Source organism: Rhinoderma darwinii, unplaced genomic scaffold (assembly GCF_050947455.1).
Source record: "Rhinoderma darwinii isolate aRhiDar2 unplaced genomic scaffold, aRhiDar2.hap1 Scaffold_880, whole genome shotgun sequence".
Taxonomy (NCBI): Eukaryota; Metazoa; Chordata; class Amphibia; order Anura; family Rhinodermatidae; genus Rhinoderma; species Rhinoderma darwinii.
Window position 1 is genome coordinate 37,159 of NW_027464451.1, and position 22,505 is coordinate 59,663.

A 22,505-nucleotide genomic window follows, 5' to 3' on the forward strand; every position below is an offset into this window, starting at 1 on the left:
GAGTGTCAAAAGAAATACTAGTCACAGGATACACGCCATCCCTCTGTGGACTCGCACTTCCTTCACTTGATGGTGAAAAGTTTGTTCTCTGCCTTTTTGGAGCCATCCCAAACTCCTCTTCACCTGGTCTCACAACAGCTGTTGCAAAATCACCCTGCTCTCCAGCCACCTCATGAGCCTCCTCTGCCTCCTCCCACACAATCACTGGGGTTATGGAGACTGAAGTCTCAACCTCACCTTCACCTTGCAGCCCGGTTTGCTCATCAGAAAGAGGGGGAAGGTCTTCTTCCACAGGTGATATTTCCATCACTCCACCCTCCGCACCTGCAACTGCAATTTCCTCAGACAGTGGACTTTCTGCCTGGATAATTGGACCAGCAACCTCAGGATCTTCAGGTCTCCCAGCAGGCCTCTGTCTGGCCATATCTGCATAAGAACGCTTAGGACAATTCCTGAAGGCGTGTCCTGTCTGTGCACAGAGGTTGCAAACGATGGGGTTGGTACAAACCTTTGACTCATGGCCCACCTGGCCGCATTTCCCACACCTTTTTCCTTGATTACAGGACTCCAGTATGTGTCCAAAGATCTTGCAGTTCTTGCAAAAGAGAGGGGGGTTAGGGAAGAAAAGATAGCCCCTGTCCCTGCCAATAGAAAAGTTCAAGGGGGGTCTGCTTAGCCCATCAACCCCTTCTGGATCCCTCTTAAAATTAACAATAAATTTGTACTTGCCACTCCAGATTCCAGCCTCGTTGAGGATCTTGTTGGAAAAGACCACAGACTCACAATGGCGGAGGAGGAAGGCCTCAATGTCCGACCTTGGCACATGGGGATTGTACATGAAGACAACCAAAGGGACATTCCCATCTTCATAGAGGAGAGTGAAAACAAGACCATCCAAAGCAGCATTGTTGCGGTTCTTCTTCAAAGTGTTGTAGAAATTTAGGCAGTCGCTCCTAGAATTAAGCACAAGGGTATAATGACCCACCTTATGTTCCTGGAGGCAGAGGATGGCAGGGCGAGGGATCTTCAGAGCTCCAAAAATAACTTCGTCCACCAGACGTCCAAGAGGAAAGCGATTCTCCAATCCAGCTGTAGCATTGATGCGGATTCCAAACTTGACCCGGAGATCTCCGGTCCTGGGATATACGATCTGAACGCCCATGATCGCCTTCTTTGTCTCCTGGCTCACCCCCTAAAGCAGCAGGTGGCTTAAGCTGGTAAACCAGCGATGCCACAAGGCCAAGGGCGAGCACACAGACGGACCTCCTGACCAACCCCTTGAGATTAGCCAAAAGGCCGAGAAGCGATAACCCGAGCGGCCCTTGCCTTGCCCGAGCCTGTCCCATACTGCTGTTCACCCCTTGCAGCGATTCAGCCTACTCCTAGGCAATTCCATGGGGCCCTGCAGGCTCACACACATTTACAGCTACTAAGCGGGAGGTGAATAAAGGCCGGAGAGGAAGCCAGACAGGATTTGCTTCTTTTGCTTGCACCACAATGCAGTGCTGAAAGAGGAGGAATCTACATAAAAACGCCTTCCTGGCAACGCCCAAATGCCCTCCTGCCATGCAGATAAACACTGGCAGCGGCAGCAAGTGCATGCCCACAGCCACCCCTTGTTCCTTCACACCTTGTATCAGCTTTAATCCAGTCCTGTGCTGCCTGCTGAGCAGCACTGAACAACACTGCCTGGGCCCAGGCTTTTATCTCTGAGGCAGGCCCCATTATGATGTCAGAAAGCTGGCTCTGGAATCCTGAGGGCTCCACTATGACACGTGCAAAGTTCCGTCTGAACTTTATATAAGACTGTGAGGCTCAGTCAGTCACTCAGTGTTGCCTGAGAGGGCAACACTGCAACAGCCGGCCGCCAGGCTGTCTTTTTTTTGCACATTTATTTGCCTCCAGGAGGCCACAAGAGGGAGACAAGGGACTGCAAAATGGAAAATAGGCATCCACCAACTTTACAGACAACTTCTCTTTGCTCCTACAACCTCCATCCTTGCACAGTTTGTTATTCTTCCAGGTAACATAGTAACAAATCCAAATTGCTGCTCTCTTTGTAGGCAAGCAAGGGTTTGTTGCAACTGCAATTCTTACTTCTTCTTGAAATGTAGGGACGACAGTACATTCCATCACATCCACCTAGTGTACACAGGTAGGTCCATTGTGGCGGGTAGGCGGCTGGCTGCTTTAATGGCTGTTTGCTGTTCCCCTACTCCACTCCACTCCACTATTTGACTGTGGTGCTGCATCAATCAGTGGCTGGCTCAGGTGCAGCTCTTTAACTTACCTAGGAGGGAGGGAGGGAGGGAGGGCGGAGAGAAGACAAGGAAGGTGAATGAGCTGTTCCAATGTGAAATGCCGGAAACACAGAAACACAGAAGACACACACACACACACACACAACAAGAGGTGGCAATGTATTCATTAATTGCATTTAATAAATGAGCTCATTATCACACATGACTGTACAAATGCATTGTCCAACAGGTGTTGAAATAATGGGATTAAAAGGGGAGATCCCTTCAGAAAGACAGAAACAATGGCAAAGAGAAAAAACACTTTTGGAATCTGATTTTAGTCAACACATAAGGGAAGGGTGCACCGGTCCTGGAAATACTGCAATACCAGGTCAATGCGTGGAGTGGACAGAGCAAGCTCTATTTCCATCTCCCTGTTCTAAAAATCCATTTAATATATGGTCCCCAGATAGGGGACGTATCAGATATTAAACTGATAAGAACAGATACTACACTTGATCTTAGCCAAAAGGCCGAGAAGCGATAACCCGAGCGGCCCTTGCCTTGCCCGAGCCTGTCCCATACTGCTGTTCACCCCTTGCAGCGATTCAGCCTACTCCTAGGCAATTCCATGGGGCCCTGCAGGCTCACACACATTTACAGCTACTAAGCGGGAGGTGAATAAAGGCCGGAGAGGAAGCCAGACAGGATTTGCTTCTTTTGCTTGCACCACAATGCAGTGCTGAAAGAGGAGGAATCTACATAAAAACGCCTTCCTGGCAACGCCCAAATGCCCTCCTGCCATGCAGATAAACACTGGCAGCGGCAGCAAGTGCATGCCCACAGCCACCCCTTGTTCCTTCACACCTTGTATCAGCTTTAATCCAGTCCTGTGCTGCCTGCTGAGCAGCACTGAACAACACTGCCTGGGCCCAGGCTTTTATCTCTGAGGCAGGCCCCATTATGATGTCAGAAAGCTGGCTCTGGAATCCTGAGGGCTCCACTATGACACGTGCAAAGTTCCGTCTGAACTTTATATAAGACTGTGAGGCTCAGTCAGTCACTCAGTGTTGCCTGAGAGGGCAACACTGCAACAGCCGGCCGCCAGGCTGTCTTTTTTTTGCACATTTATTTGCCTCCAGGAGGCCACAAGAGGGAGACAAGGGACTGCAAAATGGAAAATAGGCATCCACCAACTTTACAGACAACTTCTCTTTGCTCCTACAACCTCCATCCTTGCACAGTTTGTTATTCTTCCAGGTAACATAGTAACAAATCCAAATTGCTGCTCTCTTTGTAGGCAAGCAAGGGTTTGTTGCAACTGCAATTCTTACTTCTTCTTGAAATGTAGGGACGACAGTACATTCCATCACATCCACCTAGTGTACACAGGTAGGTCCATTGTGGCGGGTAGGCGGCTGGCTGCTTTAATGGCTGTTTGCTGTTCCCCTACTCCACTCCACTCCACTATTTGACTGTGGTGCTGCATCAATCAGTGGCTGGCTCAGGTGCAGCTCTTTAACTTACCTAGGAGGGAGGGAGGGAGGGAGGGCGGAGAGAAGACAAGGAAGGTGAATGAGCTGTTCCAATGTGAAATGCCGGAAACACAGAAACACAGAAGACACACACACACACACACACAACAAGAGGTGGCAATGTATTCATTAATTGCATTTAATAAATGAGCTCATTATCACACATGACTGTACAAATGCATTGTCCAACAGGTGTTGAAATAATGGGATTAAAAGGGGAGATCCCTTCAGAAAGACAGAAACAATGGCAAAGAGAAAAAACACTTTTGGAATCTGATTTTAGTCAACACATAAGGGAAGGGTGCACCGGTCCTGGAAATACTGCAATACCAGGTCAATGCGTGGAGTGGACAGAGCAAGCTCTATTTCCATCTCCCTGTTCTAAAAATCCATTTAATATATGGTCCCCAGATAGGGGACGTATCAGATATTAAACTGATAAGAACAGATACTACACTTGATCTTAGCCAAAAGGCCGAGAAGCGATAACCCGAGCGGCCCTTGCCTTGCCCGAGCCTGTCCCATACTGCTGTTCACCCCTTGCAGCGATTCAGCCTACTCCTAGGCAATTCCATGGGGCCCTGCAGGCTCACACACATTTACAGCTACTAAGCGGGAGGTGAATAAAGGCCGGAGAGGAAGCCAGACAGGATTTGCTTCTTTTGCTTGCACCACAATGCAGTGCTGAAAGAGGAGGAATCTACATAAAAACGCCTTCCTGGCAACGCCCAAATGCCCTCCTGCCATGCAGATAAACACTGGCAGCGGCAGCAAGTGCATGCCCACAGCCACCCCTTGTTCCTTCACACCTTGTATCAGCTTTAATCCAGTCCTGTGCTGCCTGCTGAGCAGCACTGAACAACACTGCCTGGGCCCAGGCTTTTATCTCTGAGGCAGGCCCCATTATGATGTCAGAAAGCTGGCTCTGGAATCCTGAGGGCTCCACTATGACACGTGCAAAGTTCCGTCTGAACTTTATATAAGACTGTGAGGCTCAGTCAGTCACTCAGTGTTGCCTGAGAGGGCAACACTGCAACAGCCGGCCGCCAGGCTGTCTTTTTTTTGCACATTTATTTGCCTCCAGGAGGCCACAAGAGGGAGACAAGGGACTGCAAAATGGAAAATAGGCATCCACCAACTTTACAGACAACTTCTCTTTGCTCCTACAACCTCCATCCTTGCACAGTTTGTTATTCTTCCAGGTAACATAGTAACAAATCCAAATTGCTGCTCTCTTTGTAGGCAAGCAAGGGTTTGTTGCAACTGCAATTCTTACTTCTTCTTGAAATGTAGGGACGACAGTACATTCCATCACATCCACCTAGTGTACACAGGTAGGTCCATTGTGGCGGGTAGGCGGCTGGCTGCTTTAATGGCTGTTTGCTGTTCCCCTACTCCACTCCACTCCACTATTTGACTGTGGTGCTGCATCAATCAGTGGCTGGCTCAGGTGCAGCTCTTTAACTTACCTAGGAGGGAGGGAGGGAGGGAGGGCGGAGAGAAGACAAGGAAGGTGAATGAGCTGTTCCAATGTGAAATGCCGGAAACACAGAAACACAGAAGACACACACACACACACACACAACAAGAGGTGGCAATGTATTCATTAATTGCATTTAATAAATGAGCTCATTATCACACATGACTGTACAAATGCATTGTCCAACAGGTGTTGAAATAATGGGATTAAAAGGGGAGATCCCTTCAGAAAGACAGAAACAATGGCAAAGAGAAAAAACACTTTTGGAATCTGATTTTAGTCAACACATAAGGGAAGGGTGCACCGGTCCTGGAAATACTGCAATACCAGGTCAATGCGTGGAGTGGACAGAGCAAGCTCTATTTCCATCTCCCTGTTCTAAAAATCCATTTAATATATGGTCCCCAGATAGGGGACGTATCAGATATTAAACTGATAAGAACAGATACTACACTTGATCTTAGCCAAAAGGCCGAGAAGCGATAACCCGAGCGGCCCTTGCCTTGCCCGAGCCTGTCCCATACTGCTGTTCACCCCTTGCAGCGATTCAGCCTACTCCTAGGCAATTCCATGGGGCCCTGCAGGCTCACACACATTTACAGCTACTAAGCGGGAGGTGAATAAAGGCCGGAGAGGAAGCCAGACAGGATTTGCTTCTTTTGCTTGCACCACAATGCAGTGCTGAAAGAGGAGGAATCTACATAAAAACGCCTTCCTGGCAACGCCCAAATGCCCTCCTGCCATGCAGATAAACACTGGCAGCGGCAGCAAGTGCATGCCCACAGCCACCCCTTGTTCCTTCACACCTTGTATCAGCTTTAATCCAGTCCTGTGCTGCCTGCTGAGCAGCACTGAACAACACTGCCTGGGCCCAGGCTTTTATCTCTGAGGCAGGCCCCATTATGATGTCAGAAAGCTGGCTCTGGAATCCTGAGGGCTCCACTATGACACGTGCAAAGTTCCGTCTGAACTTTATATAAGACTGTGAGGCTCAGTCAGTCACTCAGTGTTGCCTGAGAGGGCAACACTGCAACAGCCGGCCGCCAGGCTGTCTTTTTTTTGCACATTTATTTGCCTCCAGGAGGCCACAAGAGGGAGACAAGGGACTGCAAAATGGAAAATAGGCATCCACCAACTTTACAGACAACTTCTCTTTGCTCCTACAACCTCCATCCTTGCACAGTTTGTTATTCTTCCAGGTAACATAGTAACAAATCCAAATTGCTGCTCTCTTTGTAGGCAAGCAAGGGTTTGTTGCAACTGCAATTCTTACTTCTTCTTGAAATGTAGGGACGACAGTACATTCCATCACATCCACCTAGTGTACACAGGTAGGTCCATTGTGGCGGGTAGGCGGCTGGCTGCTTTAATGGCTGTTTGCTGTTCCCCTACTCCACTCCACTCCACTATTTGACTGTGGTGCTGCATCAATCAGTGGCTGGCTCAGGTGCAGCTCTTTAACTTACCTAGGAGGGAGGGAGGGAGGGAGGGCGGAGAGAAGACAAGGAAGGTGAATGAGCTGTTCCAATGTGAAATGCCGGAAACACAGAAACACAGAAGACACACACACACACACACACAACAAGAGGTGGCAATGTATTCATTAATTGCATTTAATAAATGAGCTCATTATCACACATGACTGTACAAATGCATTGTCCAACAGGTGTTGAAATAATGGGATTAAAAGGGGAGATCCCTTCAGAAAGACAGAAACAATGGCAAAGAGAAAAAACACTTTTGGAATCTGATTTTAGTCAACACATAAGGGAAGGGTGCACCGGTCCTGGAAATACTGCAATACCAGGTCAATGCGTGGAGTGGACAGAGCAAGCTCTATTTCCATCTCCCTGTTCTAAAAATCCATTTAATATATGGTCCCCAGATAGGGGACGTATCAGATATTAAACTGATAAGAACAGATACTACACTTGATCTTAGCCAAAAGGCCGAGAAGCGATAACCCGAGCGGCCCTTGCCTTGCCCGAGCCTGTCCCATACTGCTGTTCACCCCTTGCAGCGATTCAGCCTACTCCTAGGCAATTCCATGGGGCCCTGCAGGCTCACACACATTTACAGCTACTAAGCGGGAGGTGAATAAAGGCCGGAGAGGAAGCCAGACAGGATTTGCTTCTTTTGCTTGCACCACAATGCAGTGCTGAAAGAGGAGGAATCTACATAAAAACGCCTTCCTGGCAACGCCCAAATGCCCTCCTGCCATGCAGATAAACACTGGCAGCGGCAGCAAGTGCATGCCCACAGCCACCCCTTGTTCCTTCACACCTTGTATCAGCTTTAATCCAGTCCTGTGCTGCCTGCTGAGCAGCACTGAACAACACTGCCTGGGCCCAGGCTTTTATCTCTGAGGCAGGCCCCATTATGATGTCAGAAAGCTGGCTCTGGAATCCTGAGGGCTCCACTATGACACGTGCAAAGTTCCGTCTGAACTTTATATAAGACTGTGAGGCTCAGTCAGTCACTCAGTGTTGCCTGAGAGGGCAACACTGCAACAGCCGGCCGCCAGGCTGTCTTTTTTTTGCACATTTATTTGCCTCCAGGAGGCCACAAGAGGGAGACAAGGGACTGCAAAATGGAAAATAGGCATCCACCAACTTTACAGACAACTTCTCTTTGCTCCTACAACCTCCATCCTTGCACAGTTTGTTATTCTTCCAGGTAACATAGTAACAAATCCAAATTGCTGCTCTCTTTGTAGGCAAGCAAGGGTTTGTTGCAACTGCAATTCTTACTTCTTCTTGAAATGTAGGGACGACAGTACATTCCATCACATCCACCTAGTGTACACAGGTAGGTCCATTGTGGCGGGTAGGCGGCTGGCTGCTTTAATGGCTGTTTGCTGTTCCCCTACTCCACTCCACTCCACTATTTGACTGTGGTGCTGCATCAATCAGTGGCTGGCTCAGGTGCAGCTCTTTAACTTACCTAGGAGGGAGGGAGGGAGGGAGGGCGGAGAGAAGACAAGGAAGGTGAATGAGCTGTTCCAATGTGAAATGCCGGAAACACAGAAACACAGAAGACACACACACACACACACACAACAAGAGGTGGCAATGTATTCATTAATTGCATTTAATAAATGAGCTCATTATCACACATGACTGTACAAATGCATTGTCCAACAGGTGTTGAAATAATGGGATTAAAAGGGGAGATCCCTTCAGAAAGACAGAAACAATGGCAAAGAGAAAAAACACTTTTGGAATCTGATTTTAGTCAACACATAAGGGAAGGGTGCACCGGTCCTGGAAATACTGCAATACCAGGTCAATGCGTGGAGTGGACAGAGCAAGCTCTATTTCCATCTCCCTGTTCTAAAAATCCATTTAATATATGGTCCCCAGATAGGGGACGTATCAGATATTAAACTGATAAGAACAGATACTACACTTGATCTTAGCCAAAAGGCCGAGAAGCGATAACCCGAGCGGCCCTTGCCTTGCCCGAGCCTGTCCCATACTGCTGTTCACCCCTTGCAGCGATTCAGCCTACTCCTAGGCAATTCCATGGGGCCCTGCAGGCTCACACACATTTACAGCTACTAAGCGGGAGGTGAATAAAGGCCGGAGAGGAAGCCAGACAGGATTTGCTTCTTTTGCTTGCACCACAATGCAGTGCTGAAAGAGGAGGAATCTACATAAAAACGCCTTCCTGGCAACGCCCAAATGCCCTCCTGCCATGCAGATAAACACTGGCAGCGGCAGCAAGTGCATGCCCACAGCCACCCCTTGTTCCTTCACACCTTGTATCAGCTTTAATCCAGTCCTGTGCTGCCTGCTGAGCAGCACTGAACAACACTGCCTGGGCCCAGGCTTTTATCTCTGAGGCAGGCCCCATTATGATGTCAGAAAGCTGGCTCTGGAATCCTGAGGGCTCCACTATGACACGTGCAAAGTTCCGTCTGAACTTTATATAAGACTGTGAGGCTCAGTCAGTCACTCAGTGTTGCCTGAGAGGGCAACACTGCAACAGCCGGCCGCCAGGCTGTCTTTTTTTTGCACATTTATTTGCCTCCAGGAGGCCACAAGAGGGAGACAAGGGACTGCAAAATGGAAAATAGGCATCCACCAACTTTACAGACAACTTCTCTTTGCTCCTACAACCTCCATCCTTGCACAGTTTGTTATTCTTCCAGGTAACATAGTAACAAATCCAAATTGCTGCTCTCTTTGTAGGCAAGCAAGGGTTTGTTGCAACTGCAATTCTTACTTCTTCTTGAAATGTAGGGACGACAGTACATTCCATCACATCCACCTAGTGTACACAGGTAGGTCCATTGTGGCGGGTAGGCGGCTGGCTGCTTTAATGGCTGTTTGCTGTTCCCCTACTCCACTCCACTCCACTATTTGACTGTGGTGCTGCATCAATCAGTGGCTGGCTCAGGTGCAGCTCTTTAACTTACCTAGGAGGGAGGGAGGGAGGGAGGGCGGAGAGAAGACAAGGAAGGTGAATGAGCTGTTCCAATGTGAAATGCCGGAAACACAGAAACACAGAAGACACACACACACACACACACAACAAGAGGTGGCAATGTATTCATTAATTGCATTTAATAAATGAGCTCATTATCACACATGACTGTACAAATGCATTGTCCAACAGGTGTTGAAATAATGGGATTAAAAGGGGAGATCCCTTCAGAAAGACAGAAACAATGGCAAAGAGAAAAAACACTTTTGGAATCTGATTTTAGTCAACACATAAGGGAAGGGTGCACCGGTCCTGGAAATACTGCAATACCAGGTCAATGCGTGGAGTGGACAGAGCAAGCTCTATTTCCATCTCCCTGTTCTAAAAATCCATTTAATATATGGTCCCCAGATAGGGGACGTATCAGATATTAAACTGATAAGAACAGATACTACACTTGATCTTAGCCAAAAGGCCGAGAAGCGATAACCCGAGCGGCCCTTGCCTTGCCCGAGCCTGTCCCATACTGCTGTTCACCCCTTGCAGCGATTCAGCCTACTCCTAGGCAATTCCATGGGGCCCTGCAGGCTCACACACATTTACAGCTACTAAGCGGGAGGTGAATAAAGGCCGGAGAGGAAGCCAGACAGGATTTGCTTCTTTTGCTTGCACCACAATGCAGTGCTGAAAGAGGAGGAATCTACATAAAAACGCCTTCCTGGCAACGCCCAAATGCCCTCCTGCCATGCAGATAAACACTGGCAGCGGCAGCAAGTGCATGCCCACAGCCACCCCTTGTTCCTTCACACCTTGTATCAGCTTTAATCCAGTCCTGTGCTGCCTGCTGAGCAGCACTGAACAACACTGCCTGGGCCCAGGCTTTTATCTCTGAGGCAGGCCCCATTATGATGTCAGAAAGCTGGCTCTGGAATCCTGAGGGCTCCACTATGACACGTGCAAAGTTCCGTCTGAACTTTATATAAGACTGTGAGGCTCAGTCAGTCACTCAGTGTTGCCTGAGAGGGCAACACTGCAACAGCCGGCCGCCAGGCTGTCTTTTTTTTGCACATTTATTTGCCTCCAGGAGGCCACAAGAGGGAGACAAGGGACTGCAAAATGGAAAATAGGCATCCACCAACTTTACAGACAACTTCTCTTTGCTCCTACAACCTCCATCCTTGCACAGTTTGTTATTCTTCCAGGTAACATAGTAACAAATCCAAATTGCTGCTCTCTTTGTAGGCAAGCAAGGGTTTGTTGCAACTGCAATTCTTACTTCTTCTTGAAATGTAGGGACGACAGTACATTCCATCACATCCACCTAGTGTACACAGGTAGGTCCATTGTGGCGGGTAGGCGGCTGGCTGCTTTAATGGCTGTTTGCTGTTCCCCTACTCCACTCCACTCCACTATTTGACTGTGGTGCTGCATCAATCAGTGGCTGGCTCAGGTGCAGCTCTTTAACTTACCTAGGAGGGAGGGAGGGAGGGAGGGCGGAGAGAAGACAAGGAAGGTGAATGAGCTGTTCCAATGTGAAATGCCGGAAACACAGAAACACAGAAGACACACACACACACACACACAACAAGAGGTGGCAATGTATTCATTAATTGCATTTAATAAATGAGCTCATTATCACACATGACTGTACAAATGCATTGTCCAACAGGTGTTGAAATAATGGGATTAAAAGGGGAGATCCCTTCAGAAAGACAGAAACAATGGCAAAGAGAAAAAACACTTTTGGAATCTGATTTTAGTCAACACATAAGGGAAGGGTGCACCGGTCCTGGAAATACTGCAATACCAGGTCAATGCGTGGAGTGGACAGAGCAAGCTCTATTTCCATCTCCCTGTTCTAAAAATCCATTTAATATATGGTCCCCAGATAGGGGACGTATCAGATATTAAACTGATAAGAACAGATTTTTTTTTTTTTTTTTTTTTTTTTTTTTCTGAACAGATCCATTCAGATCACGTCTTAAAAATCATAAAATTCAAAATAAAAAAGACTTAGATCATCACAATGAAAACTGAAAACGTACAATTAATTTTTGTTTTCCTCTTTCCTTTTTTTTTCTTAAGAAATCAAAAAAACATTCCTTTTTTAACAGCAATAGTTCCTAACATATCCACTAGATGTTCCTGCAAATCATTACCATCCCACTCACAGTTTACAATGCACGTTAACCACGTTGGCACACCATACCTTTCAAGAAACCCTGGTAAATTTTCTCTTACACAGAGCCGCACCCTCCTCCGCATTTTTTCAAAATTAATTTTACTACGTAACTGCTCTACTTCTTCCAATAACCTGTCTCTTTCTGCTCTTTCCTCTTCTGAAATGACACTTTTTTTCTTTCTCTCTGCTTTTTTCCTTTTTTTCTCATCACTTTGCCCACTTCCTTCCAATTTGTGAAGCTTGCCTTCTTCCAAACTAACTTCCGCTTCCTTTCTTTTGACTATCTTCTTATTTTCCTCTTGTACCTCACGTTTGCTTTTCTTTGGGCACGATTTGAATATGTGCCCCTCCTCTCCACACATATTACATACTTTCCCTTTCTGACATTCATTATACTTATGTCCCTCTTGCAGACATTTTGTACACATTACTTTCTCACAGGCTTCTCTCTCATGACCATACTCTTTACAATTCAAACAAAACATATCCATTCCAAGAAAAAATAAATTTCCACACGCACTTCCAATCTTGAACCGCGCTGGAGGAAACAATAGGTTTCTAGATTCACCAATTCTCACAAATTTACAAAGAAATTTCCACTTCCCAGTCCAAAATCCAAAAGGGTTAAACACTTTCCCCTTTCCCACCACCTCCTCACAAAACTTATTGAGAAATAACTTAATGTCCTCTTCATCCACGTAAGGCGAAAACATTTTTACAACCACCAACTTTTTGTTTGGCACAAAATGTGGTGTTACCTTCACACCCACAAGTCTTGGGTCCCTTTTACCTTCCTTCAAGCGTTCTAAAAAGACAGCATAAATTTCTTCTGTGGCGAAGGTAACGTCAAAGCACCCTCTCCTCGGATAGTCCATCACCGCCAAAATGCATGATCTCTCCAGCTGAAAGAAATCCAACAAAAGAACCTTTGTGATGAACTCCAGATCCTTCCTTTGTCGCTCAGATTCCTCCACGAAAAACCGGACAGCATTCCTGGTACGCATATATTCGGGAATTTCCTCCATCCTGCTCCAAACGAATTCCAGCAATCTCCAAAGAATACCTTCAGTACCGAAGTACCAGGCAGGTGATCGCTCCCCGTTGCCCTGGACTAATCCTCCTCCCCAATAGCAGCAGAGGGGTGAAGTCTCTCCTAAGAGAAACGATCCCCCCAGGCCAAGGAAAAGGGTACCAGGGCACCTCCTGACCAAGAAACAAGGCAATACCCTAAAGTACTACACTTGATCTTAGCCAAAAGGCCGAGAAGCGATAACCCGAGCGGCCCTTGCCTTGCCCGAGCCTGTCCCATACTGCTGTTCACCCCTTGCAGCGATTCAGCCTACTCCTAGGCAATTCCATGGGGCCCTGCAGGCTCACACACATTTACAGCTACTAAGCGGGAGGTGAATAAAGGCCGGAGAGGAAGCCAGACAGGATTTGCTTCTTTTGCTTGCACCACAATGCAGTGCTGAAAGAGGAGGAATCTACATAAAAACGCCTTCCTGGCAACGCCCAAATGCCCTCCTGCCATGCAGATAAACACTGGCAGCGGCAGCAAGTGCATGCCCACAGCCACCCCTTGTTCCTTCACACCTTGTATCAGCTTTAATCCAGTCCTGTGCTGCCTGCTGAGCAGCACTGAACAACACTGCCTGGGCCCAGGCTTTTATCTCTGAGGCAGGCCCCATTATGATGTCAGAAAGCTGGCTCTGGAATCCTGAGGGCTCCACTATGACACGTGCAAAGTTCCGTCTGAACTTTATATAAGACTGTGAGGCTCAGTCAGTCACTCAGTGTTGCCTGAGAGGGCAACACTGCAACAGCCGGCCGCCAGGCTGTCTTTTTTTTGCACATTTATTTGCCTCCAGGAGGCCACAAGAGGGAGACAAGGGACTGCAAAATGGAAAATAGGCATCCACCAACTTTACAGACAACTTCTCTTTGCTCCTACAACCTCCATCCTTGCACAGTTTGTTATTCTTCCAGGTAACATAGTAACAAATCCAAATTGCTGCTCTCTTTGTAGGCAAGCAAGGGTTTGTTGCAACTGCAATTCTTACTTCTTCTTGAAATGTAGGGACGACAGTACATTCCATCACATCCACCTAGTGTACACAGGTAGGTCCATTGTGGCGGGTAGGCGGCTGGCTGCTTTAATGGCTGTTTGCTGTTCCCCTACTCCACTCCACTCCACTATTTGACTGTGGTGCTGCATCAATCAGTGGCTGGCTCAGGTGCAGCTCTTTAACTTACCTAGGAGGGAGGGAGGGAGGGAGGGCGGAGAGAAGACAAGGAAGGTGAATGAGCTGTTCCAATGTGAAATGCCGGAAACACAGAAACACAGAAGACACACACACACACACACACAACAAGAGGTGGCAATGTATTCATTAATTGCATTTAATAAATGAGCTCATTATCACACATGACTGTACAAATGCATTGTCCAACAGGTGTTGAAATAATGGGATTAAAAGGGGAGATCCCTTCAGAAAGACAGAAACAATGGCAAAGAGAAAAAACACTTTTGGAATCTGATTTTAGTCAACACATAAGGGAAGGGTGCACCGGTCCTGGAAATACTGCAATACCAGGTCAATGCGTGGAGTGGACAGAGCAAGCTCTATTTCCATCTCCCTGTTCTAAAAATCCATTTAATATATGGTCCCCAGATAGGGGACGTATCAGATATTAAACTGATAAGAACAGATACTACACTTGATCTTAGCCAAAAGGCCGAGAAGCGATAACCCGAGCGGCCCTTGCCTTGCCCGAGCCTGTCCCATACTGCTGTTCACCCCTTGCAGCGATTCAGCCTACTCCTAGGCAATTCCATGGGGCCCTGCAGGCTCACACACATTTACAGCTACTAAGCGGGAGGTGAATAAAGGCCGGAGAGGAAGCCAGACAGGATTTGCTTCTTTTGCTTGCACCACAATGCAGTGCTGAAAGAGGAGGAATCTACATAAAAACGCCTTCCTGGCAACGCCCAAATGCCCTCCTGCCATGCAGATAAACACTGGCAGCGGCAGCAAGTGCATGCCCACAGCCACCCCTTGTTCCTTCACACCTTGTATCAGCTTTAATCCAGTCCTGTGCTGCCTGCTGAGCAGCACTGAACAACACTGCCTGGGCCCAGGCTTTTATCTCTGAGGCAGGCCCCATTATGATGTCAGAAAGCTGGCTCTGGAATCCTGAGGGCTCCACTATGACACGTGCAAAGTTCCGTCTGAACTTTATATAAGACTGTGAGGCTCAGTCAGTCACTCAGTGTTGCCTGAGAGGGCAACACTGCAACAGCCGGCCGCCAGGCTGTCTTTTTTTTGCACATTTATTTGCCTCCAGGAGGCCACAAGAGGGAGACAAGGGACTGCAAAATGGAAAATAGGCATCCACCAACTTTACAGACAACTTCTCTTTGCTCCTACAACCTCCATCCTTGCACAGTTTGTTATTCTTCCAGGTAACATAGTAACAAATCCAAATTGCTGCTCTCTTTGTAGGCAAGCAAGGGTTTGTTGCAACTGCAATTCTTACTTCTTCTTGAAATGTAGGGACGACAGTACATTCCATCACATCCACCTAGTGTACACAGGTAGGTCCATTGTGGCGGGTAGGCGGCTGGCTGCTTTAATGGCTGTTTGCTGTTCCCCTACTCCACTCCACTCCACTATTTGACTGTGGTGCTGCATCAATCAGTGGCTGGCTCAGGTGCAGCTCTTTAACTTACCTAGGAGGGAGGGAGGGAGGGAGGGCGGAGAGAAGACAAGGAAGGTGAATGAGCTGTTCCAATGTGAAATGCCGGAAACACAGAAACACAGAAGACACACACACACACACACACAACAAGAGGTGGCAATGTATTCATTAATTGCATTTAATAAATGAGCTCATTATCACACATGACTGTACAAATGCATTGTCCAACAGGTGTTGAAATAATGGGATTAAAAGGGGAGATCCCTTCAGAAAGACAGAAACAATGGCAAAGAGAAAAAACACTTTTGGAATCTGATTTTAGTCAACACATAAGGGAAGGGTGCACCGGTCCTGGAAATACTGCAATACCAGGTCAATGCGTGGAGTGGACAGAGCAAGCTCTATTTCCATCTCCCTGTTCTAAAAATCCATTTAATATATGGTCCCCAGATAGGGGACGTATCAGATATTAAACTGATAAGAACAGATACTACACTTGATCTTAGCCAAAAGGCCGAGAAGCGATAACCCGAGCGGCCCTTGCCTTGCCCGAGCCTGTCCCATACTGCTGTTCACCCCTTGCAGCGATTCAGCCTACTCCTAGGCAATTCCATGGGGCCCTGCAGGCTCACACACATTTACAGCTACTAAGCGGGAGGTGAATAAAGGCCGGAGAGGAAGCCAGACAGGATTTGCTTCTTTTGCTTGCACCACAATGCAGTGCTGAAAGAGGAGGAATCTACATAAAAACGCCTTCCTGGCAACGCCCAAATGCCCTCCTGCCATGCAGATAAACACTGGCAGCGGCAGCAAGTGCATGCCCACAGCCACCCCTTGTTCCTTCACACCTTGTATCAGCTTTAATCCAGTCCTGTGCTGCCTGCTGAGCAGCACTGAACAACACTGCCTGGGCCCAGGCTTTTATCTCTGAGGCAGGCCCCATTATGATGTCAGAAAGCTGGCTCTGGAATCCTGAGGGCTCCACTATGACACGTGCAAAGTTCCGTCTGAACTTTATATAAGACTGTGAGGCTCAGTCAGTCACTCAGTGTTGCCTGAGAGGGCAACACTGCAACAGCCGGCCGCCAGGCTGTCTTTTTTTTGCACATTTATTTGCCTCCAGGAGGCCACAAGAGGGAGACAAGGGACTGCAAAATGGAAAATAGGCATCCACCAACTTTACAGACAACTTCTCTTTGCTCCTACAACCTCCATCCTTGCACAGTTTGTTATTCTTCCAGGTAACATAGTAACAAATCCAAATTGCTGCTCTCTTTGTAGGCAAGCAAGGGTTTGTTGCAACTGCAATTCTTACTTCTTCTTGAAATGTAGGGACGACAGTACATTCCATCACATCCACCTAGTGTACACAGGTAGGTCCATTGTGGCGGGTAGGCGGCTGGCTGCTTTAATGGCTGTTTGCTGTTCCCCTACTCCACTCCACTCCACTATTTGACTGTGGTGCTGCATCAATCAGTGGCTGGCTCAGGTGCAGCTCTTTAACTTACCTAGGAGGGAGGGAGGGAGGGAGGGCGGAGAGAAGACAAGGAAGGTGAATGAGCTGTTCCAATGTGAAATGCCGGAAACACAGAAACACAGAAGACACACACACACACACACACAACAAGAGGTGGCAATGTATTCATTAATTGCATTTAATAAATGAGCTCATTATCACACATGACTGTACAAATGCATTGTCCAACAGGTGTTGAAATAATGGGATTAAAAGGGGAGATCCCTTCAGAAAGACAGAAACAATGGCAAAGAGAAAAAACACTTTTGGAATCTGATTTTAGTCAACACATAAGGGAAGGGTGCACCGGTCCTGGAAATACTGCAATACCAGGTCAATGCGTGGAGTGGACAGAGCAAGCTCTATTTCCATCTCCCTGTTCTAAAAATCCATTTAATATATGGTCCCCAGATAGGGGACGTATCAGATATTAAACTGATAAGAACAGATACTACACTTGATCTTAGCCAAAAGGCCGAGAAGCGATAACCCGAGCGGCCCTTGCCTTGCCCGAGCCTGTCCCATACTGCTGTTCACCCCTTGCAGCGATTCAGCCTACTCCTAGGCAATTCCATGGGGCCCTGCAGGCTCACACACATTTACAGCTACTAAGCGGGAGGTGAATAAAGGCCGGAGAGGAAGCCAGACAGGATTTGCTTCTTTTGCTTGCACCACAATGCAGTGCTGAAAGAGGAGGAATCTACATAAAAACGCCTTCCTGGCAACGCCCAAATGCCCTCCTGCCATGCAGATAAACACTGGCAGCGGCAGCAAGTGCATGCCCACAGCCACCCCTTGTTCCTTCACACCTTGTATCAGCTTTAATCCAGTCCTGTGCTGCCTGCTGAGCAGCACTGAACAACACTGCCTGGGCCCAGGCTTTTATCTCTGAGGCAGGCCCCATTATGATGTCAGAAAGCTGGCTCTGGAATCCTGAGGGCTCCACTATGACACGTGCAAAGTTCCGTCTGAACTTTATATAAGACTGTGAGGCTCAGTCAGTCACTCAGTGTTGCCTGAGAGGGCAACACTGCAACAGCCGGCCGCCAGGCTGTCTTTTTTTTGCACATTTATTTGCCTCCAGGAGGCCACAAGAGGGAGACAAGGGACTGCAAAATGGAAAATAGGCATCCACCAACTTTACAGACAACTTCTCTTTGCTCCTACAACCTCCATCCTTGCACAGTTTGTTATTCTTCCAGGTAACATAGTAACAAATCCAAATTGCTGCTCTCTTTGTAGGCAAGCAAGGGTTTGTTGCAACTGCAATTCTTACTTCTTCTTGAAATGTAGGGACGACAGTACATTCCATCACATCCACCTAGTGTACACAGGTAGGTCCATTGTGGCGGGTAGGCGGCTGGCTGCTTTAATGGCTGTTTGCTGTTCCCCTACTCCACTCCACTCCACTATTTGACTGTGGTGCTGCATCAATCAGTGGCTGGCTCAGGTGCAGCTCTTTAACTTACCTAGGAGGGAGGGAGGGAGGGAGGGCGGAGAGAAGACAAGGAAGGTGAATGAGCTGTTCCAATGTGAAATGCCGGAAACACAGAAACACAGAAGACACACACACACACACACACAACAAGAGGTGGCAATGTATTCATTAATTGCATTTAATAAATGAGCTCATTATCACACATGACTGTACAAATGCATTGTCCAACAGGTGTTGAAATAATGGGATTAAAAGGGGAGATCCCTTCAGAAAGACAGAAACAATGGCAAAGAGAAAAAACACTTTTGGAATCTGATTTTAGTCAACACATAAGGGAAGGGTGCACCGGTCCTGGAAATACTGCAATACCAGGTCAATGCGTGGAGTGGACAGAGCAAGCTCTATTTCCATCTCCCTGTTCTAAAAATCCATTTAATATATGGTCCCCAGATAGGGGACGTATCAGATATTAAACTGATAAGAACAGATAAGGTTTCAACAAAGTTTTTTATTGGCAAAAATAATATATTTTACAGACTTTTTTTTTAAAATTGAAACCACAAGATAAAATCAACAGCATAATACATGAATATTCATACATTTAAATGAATACAAAAGTAATAATAATAAGACCATTAATACAGATGTTATAATAAAAGTACAGAACAATAGCAGGATAAAATTTATACAGGGCATAAAAGACATAAAAGAATAAAACCATTTTTATTTACAATGTTATGGTATTCCACATTTGCAAACACCACATGGATGTTGCTTCTTTTACCCCTAGCTGCTTTTTGTCCCTAAGATAATAAATATACATTTCACTTAGGGCATATTTCACACAATTTTTAACGTCAATAAAATCATGTTTAAAAAGCAGAATGTTCCTAACCTTCCAGATGGCATTCTTAAAACAGTTTAAAATGATCCAACAGACCATTTGCTGTTTAAAACTTGGGCAGTTAAAAAGACCATAAAACACGTATTCAAATTTAAGATCTTTAAGACCGCAGGCCCATTTCAGCAATGGGCCTACCTTCCTCCAAACCTCCTGTGCATATGGGCAGTTCCAAAACAGGTGCATTACCGTCTCGTCGTCACCACACCTGTCTCTCGGGCACTTGGCTCTCGCCACCAGTCCTCGCCTATGCTGGAATTCACGAGTAGGGAGGCACTGGTGAACGATTGCCCAGGCAAGGTCCTTGTGCACATTTGCCATAAATTTCCCGAAAACGTTCCGCCACACCACCTTGGACCTTGCCTGTGAGAAATTTGAAACTGCCAGTGTATCCTCCTGCCGCCTACAGGAGAGTGACACTTTTTTCTGGTCCCCCAATATGTCAGGCTCCAATTCTTGGAGACCTAGGAGCCTGACAGTTTTTTCGAGCACCGCATATTGTTTTGGGGGACACAGAAGCACAGGAGAATTCAAAGGGACACGAAACCATCGTTTAAAAATCATGCCCGTAGCGTACTTTAAAAAGTAGCTAAAAATACCATCAGAATTATACATTTTAAAACAGAAGCAAAAGTATTTAATGTAAAAGAAGTTAAAAAGGTTAGGAACATCTCTCCCGCCATTGTCCTTACATCTGTACATAAAATCACGTTTTAGTTTTTCCATTTTGGAACCCCATAAAAACATAAAACAGATCCTGGTCACTTTTTTAATATATAAAATTGTTGGAGGGAAAACCATAGCTACATAAAGCATTATGGGTAATAAAACAGATTTAATTATTAAAACTTTTCCCTCCATGGTGAGATTTCTCAAATTCCACATTAAAACCTTTTTTTCCATTTTGGCAATTACTGAATCCCAATTGGGTCTCCCATCGTTTTCTTGATTAAAAACAATTCCTAAAATTTTTATCTGATCCTGCTGCATGTTAACTCCTGGTGTCACAGAGGAATCCCATACACCAGTATAAAAACAGTCACACTTATCAACGTTTAATTTAAAACCAGAGGCTTCACAAAAAAAGCCGGTGTTCCTCAATGCCCGTCTCATAGAAGCGGCGTCTGGGCATAGGACGGTGGCGTCATCCATATAGCCTAGGATTTTTACCTGGTTCCCCCTTCCTCCAGGTATGGGCACGCCTCTGATGACTTTATCATCTCTTATTAGGGTGAACAGAGGTTCTATGGCACAAATAAAAAGGAGCGGAGACAACGGGCACCCCTGTTTCACCCCTGATAAAAGAGGAACACCTTTAGTTAAAAATCCGTTGATAGAAATTTGGCTAAAACAGGATCGATATAAAAGCTTAATACGTGTTAAAATAATTTCAGGAACAGCCATCTTTTTAAGAACCATAAAAAGATATTCATGGGAGACCCGGTCAAAAGCCTTCTCGAAATCTAAGGATAAAATAGCAAGGCTTTGACCCCTTTCTTTAAAATACCAAATGATGTCACGTAAAATATTCAGGGACTCAGTAATTGACCTCCCAGGTACCCCACATACCTGGTTTGGATGGATTAATTTATGAATAAAAGGTTTAAAACGGATTGTTATTAGTTTAGCTAAAATTTTACAATCAACGTTTAAAAGAGTAATAGGGCGCCAGTTTTTTAACTGGTCCCTCTCACCTTTTTTAAAAATTAAGGACACAATCCCCCTCCTCCAGGAAGGGGGCAGCTCTTCAGTAATAAAAACTTCCTTATACAATAAAAACATGTCATTCTTTAAAATTTCCCAAAAAGCATGATAAAATTCGATGGGCAGACCATCTTCCCCAGGAGCTTTCCCATTAGAAAAACTTTTAAAAGCAAATAAAAGTTCCTCCAAGGTAATATTACGGGATAAAACTTCCTGGTCTAAAATATCTAGCTTGGCATCAAGGGAATTAAGAACATGTTCTAAAAAGGAAGGATCAATATTTTTCTTGTTAAAAAGAGATTGGTAGAAATTAAAAGCAGAATTTAAAATGCCGACCATAGTGGTTTCTCCTTCAAGGTTTAAAATGACATCTCGTTTATCCATTACCTTTTTGAAGAAGAACCGGGAACACTTCTCGCCATCCTCGAGGTGCTTTACATGTGAATTAAAAATTATTTGTTTCCCTTTCTCTTCTATGGCATGTTTTATTTCAGCTTTAAGATTTAAGATATCATCATCAACATCCATACCAATCTCCTTCAATTTAAAAAGTACATGTAAACGTTTATTAAGAACATAAAACCATTGTTTTTTCTCTTTTGCTTTCTTCTTACCTGCTCGAATAAAAAAAGCTCTGATTTTGGGTTTAATGCCCTCCCACCAGTGTAGCATAGGCTGACTGGGCGCTCTATGGGACTGCCAACACTGGTAGGTCCGCACAAACTCCTCTTTAATGATGGGGTCCTCCAGGAGTGTGGTGTTTAGTCTCCAGGGACCCCTACAAGCTTTTTGCTCTCCCTCTAGCTCCAGGTGCACTGAAAGGAGCTTGTGATCAGATAAAATATTTGTTAAAAGCAAACATTTTTTGGGAATAAAACTATTAGAAGTGAAAATAAAATCAATTCTGGAGCTCACTCTTCCATTGGACCAGGTGGGGCCTGGGTCCGCAGGCAAGAGTTCCCTCCAGCAATCTTTCAATTTAAAATCACCAATAAAATTCTTGAGCAGGTAAGAAGTACGGTCAATTTTTCGATTAAAATCCCCACCCTGCCGGTGTTCTCCATCTCGCACACAGTTAAAATCACCACCCACCAGCAGGGGGGTAGACCCAACACAAAACAATGGTAAAATCTCTAATAGTTCTGCCCTCTCCTGTTTGGTAGGAGGGGCATAAACGTTTAAAACACGAATTAAAATTCCATTAAAAAGCAAATGTATTAAAATAGCTCTGCCGGGCATGATTTCAGTCACTGTTTGGATGGAGATAAAACGACCTCGGCAGAGCAATCCAACCCCCGCAGAGCGACAGTCATTTCCACCAGACCAGACTGAGGGGCCTAGTTTCCAGTCCATCTTTAAATCTTGATATTCCAAGTCATTAG

The 22,505-nt window shown here is 46.1% G+C and overlaps 10 non-coding genes and 2 pseudogenes across 10 annotated transcripts; all 12 read right to left on the reverse strand.

Moving 5' to 3' along the window:
- Positions 1–2,594: 2,594 nt before the first annotated feature.
- Positions 2,595–2,785, reverse strand: LOC142731939 (U2 spliceosomal RNA). The gene has a single exon (XR_012879303.1). It is a non-coding gene; the product is annotated as a U2 spliceosomal RNA (small nuclear RNA).
- Positions 2,786–4,071: 1,286 nt separating this feature from the next.
- LOC142731940 (U2 spliceosomal RNA) lies at positions 4,072–4,262 on the reverse strand. Its single transcript, XR_012879304.1, has one exon. It is a non-coding gene; the product is annotated as a U2 spliceosomal RNA (small nuclear RNA).
- Positions 4,263–5,548: 1,286 nt separating this feature from the next.
- LOC142731941 (U2 spliceosomal RNA) lies at positions 5,549–5,739 on the reverse strand. Its single transcript, XR_012879305.1, has one exon. It is a non-coding gene; the product is annotated as a U2 spliceosomal RNA (small nuclear RNA).
- Positions 5,740–7,025: 1,286 nt separating this feature from the next.
- Positions 7,026–7,216, reverse strand: LOC142731942 (U2 spliceosomal RNA). The gene has a single exon (XR_012879306.1). It is a non-coding gene; the product is annotated as a U2 spliceosomal RNA (small nuclear RNA).
- A 1,286-nt stretch (positions 7,217–8,502) lies between these two features.
- Positions 8,503–8,693, reverse strand: LOC142731944 (U2 spliceosomal RNA). The gene has a single exon (XR_012879308.1). It is a non-coding gene; the product is annotated as a U2 spliceosomal RNA (small nuclear RNA).
- Positions 8,694–9,979: 1,286 nt separating this feature from the next.
- On the reverse strand, positions 9,980–10,170 carry LOC142731945 (U2 spliceosomal RNA). Its single transcript, XR_012879309.1, has one exon. It is a non-coding gene; the product is annotated as a U2 spliceosomal RNA (small nuclear RNA).
- Positions 10,171–11,456: 1,286 nt separating this feature from the next.
- On the reverse strand, positions 11,457–11,675 carry LOC142731973 (U2 spliceosomal RNA; annotated as a pseudogene).
- Positions 11,676–13,025: 1,350 nt separating this feature from the next.
- On the reverse strand, positions 13,026–13,136 carry LOC142731978 (U2 spliceosomal RNA; annotated as a pseudogene).
- Positions 13,137–14,422: 1,286 nt separating this feature from the next.
- Positions 14,423–14,613, reverse strand: LOC142731946 (U2 spliceosomal RNA). Its single transcript, XR_012879310.1, has one exon. It is a non-coding gene; the product is annotated as a U2 spliceosomal RNA (small nuclear RNA).
- Positions 14,614–15,899: 1,286 nt separating this feature from the next.
- LOC142731947 (U2 spliceosomal RNA) lies at positions 15,900–16,090 on the reverse strand. The gene has a single exon (XR_012879311.1). It is a non-coding gene; the product is annotated as a U2 spliceosomal RNA (small nuclear RNA).
- Positions 16,091–17,376: 1,286 nt separating this feature from the next.
- Positions 17,377–17,567, reverse strand: LOC142731948 (U2 spliceosomal RNA). Its single transcript, XR_012879312.1, has one exon. It is a non-coding gene; the product is annotated as a U2 spliceosomal RNA (small nuclear RNA).
- A 1,286-nt stretch (positions 17,568–18,853) lies between these two features.
- LOC142731966 (U2 spliceosomal RNA) lies at positions 18,854–19,045 on the reverse strand. The gene has a single exon (XR_012879328.1). It is a non-coding gene; the product is annotated as a U2 spliceosomal RNA (small nuclear RNA).
- Between the last annotated feature and the right edge of the window lie 3,460 nt (positions 19,046–22,505).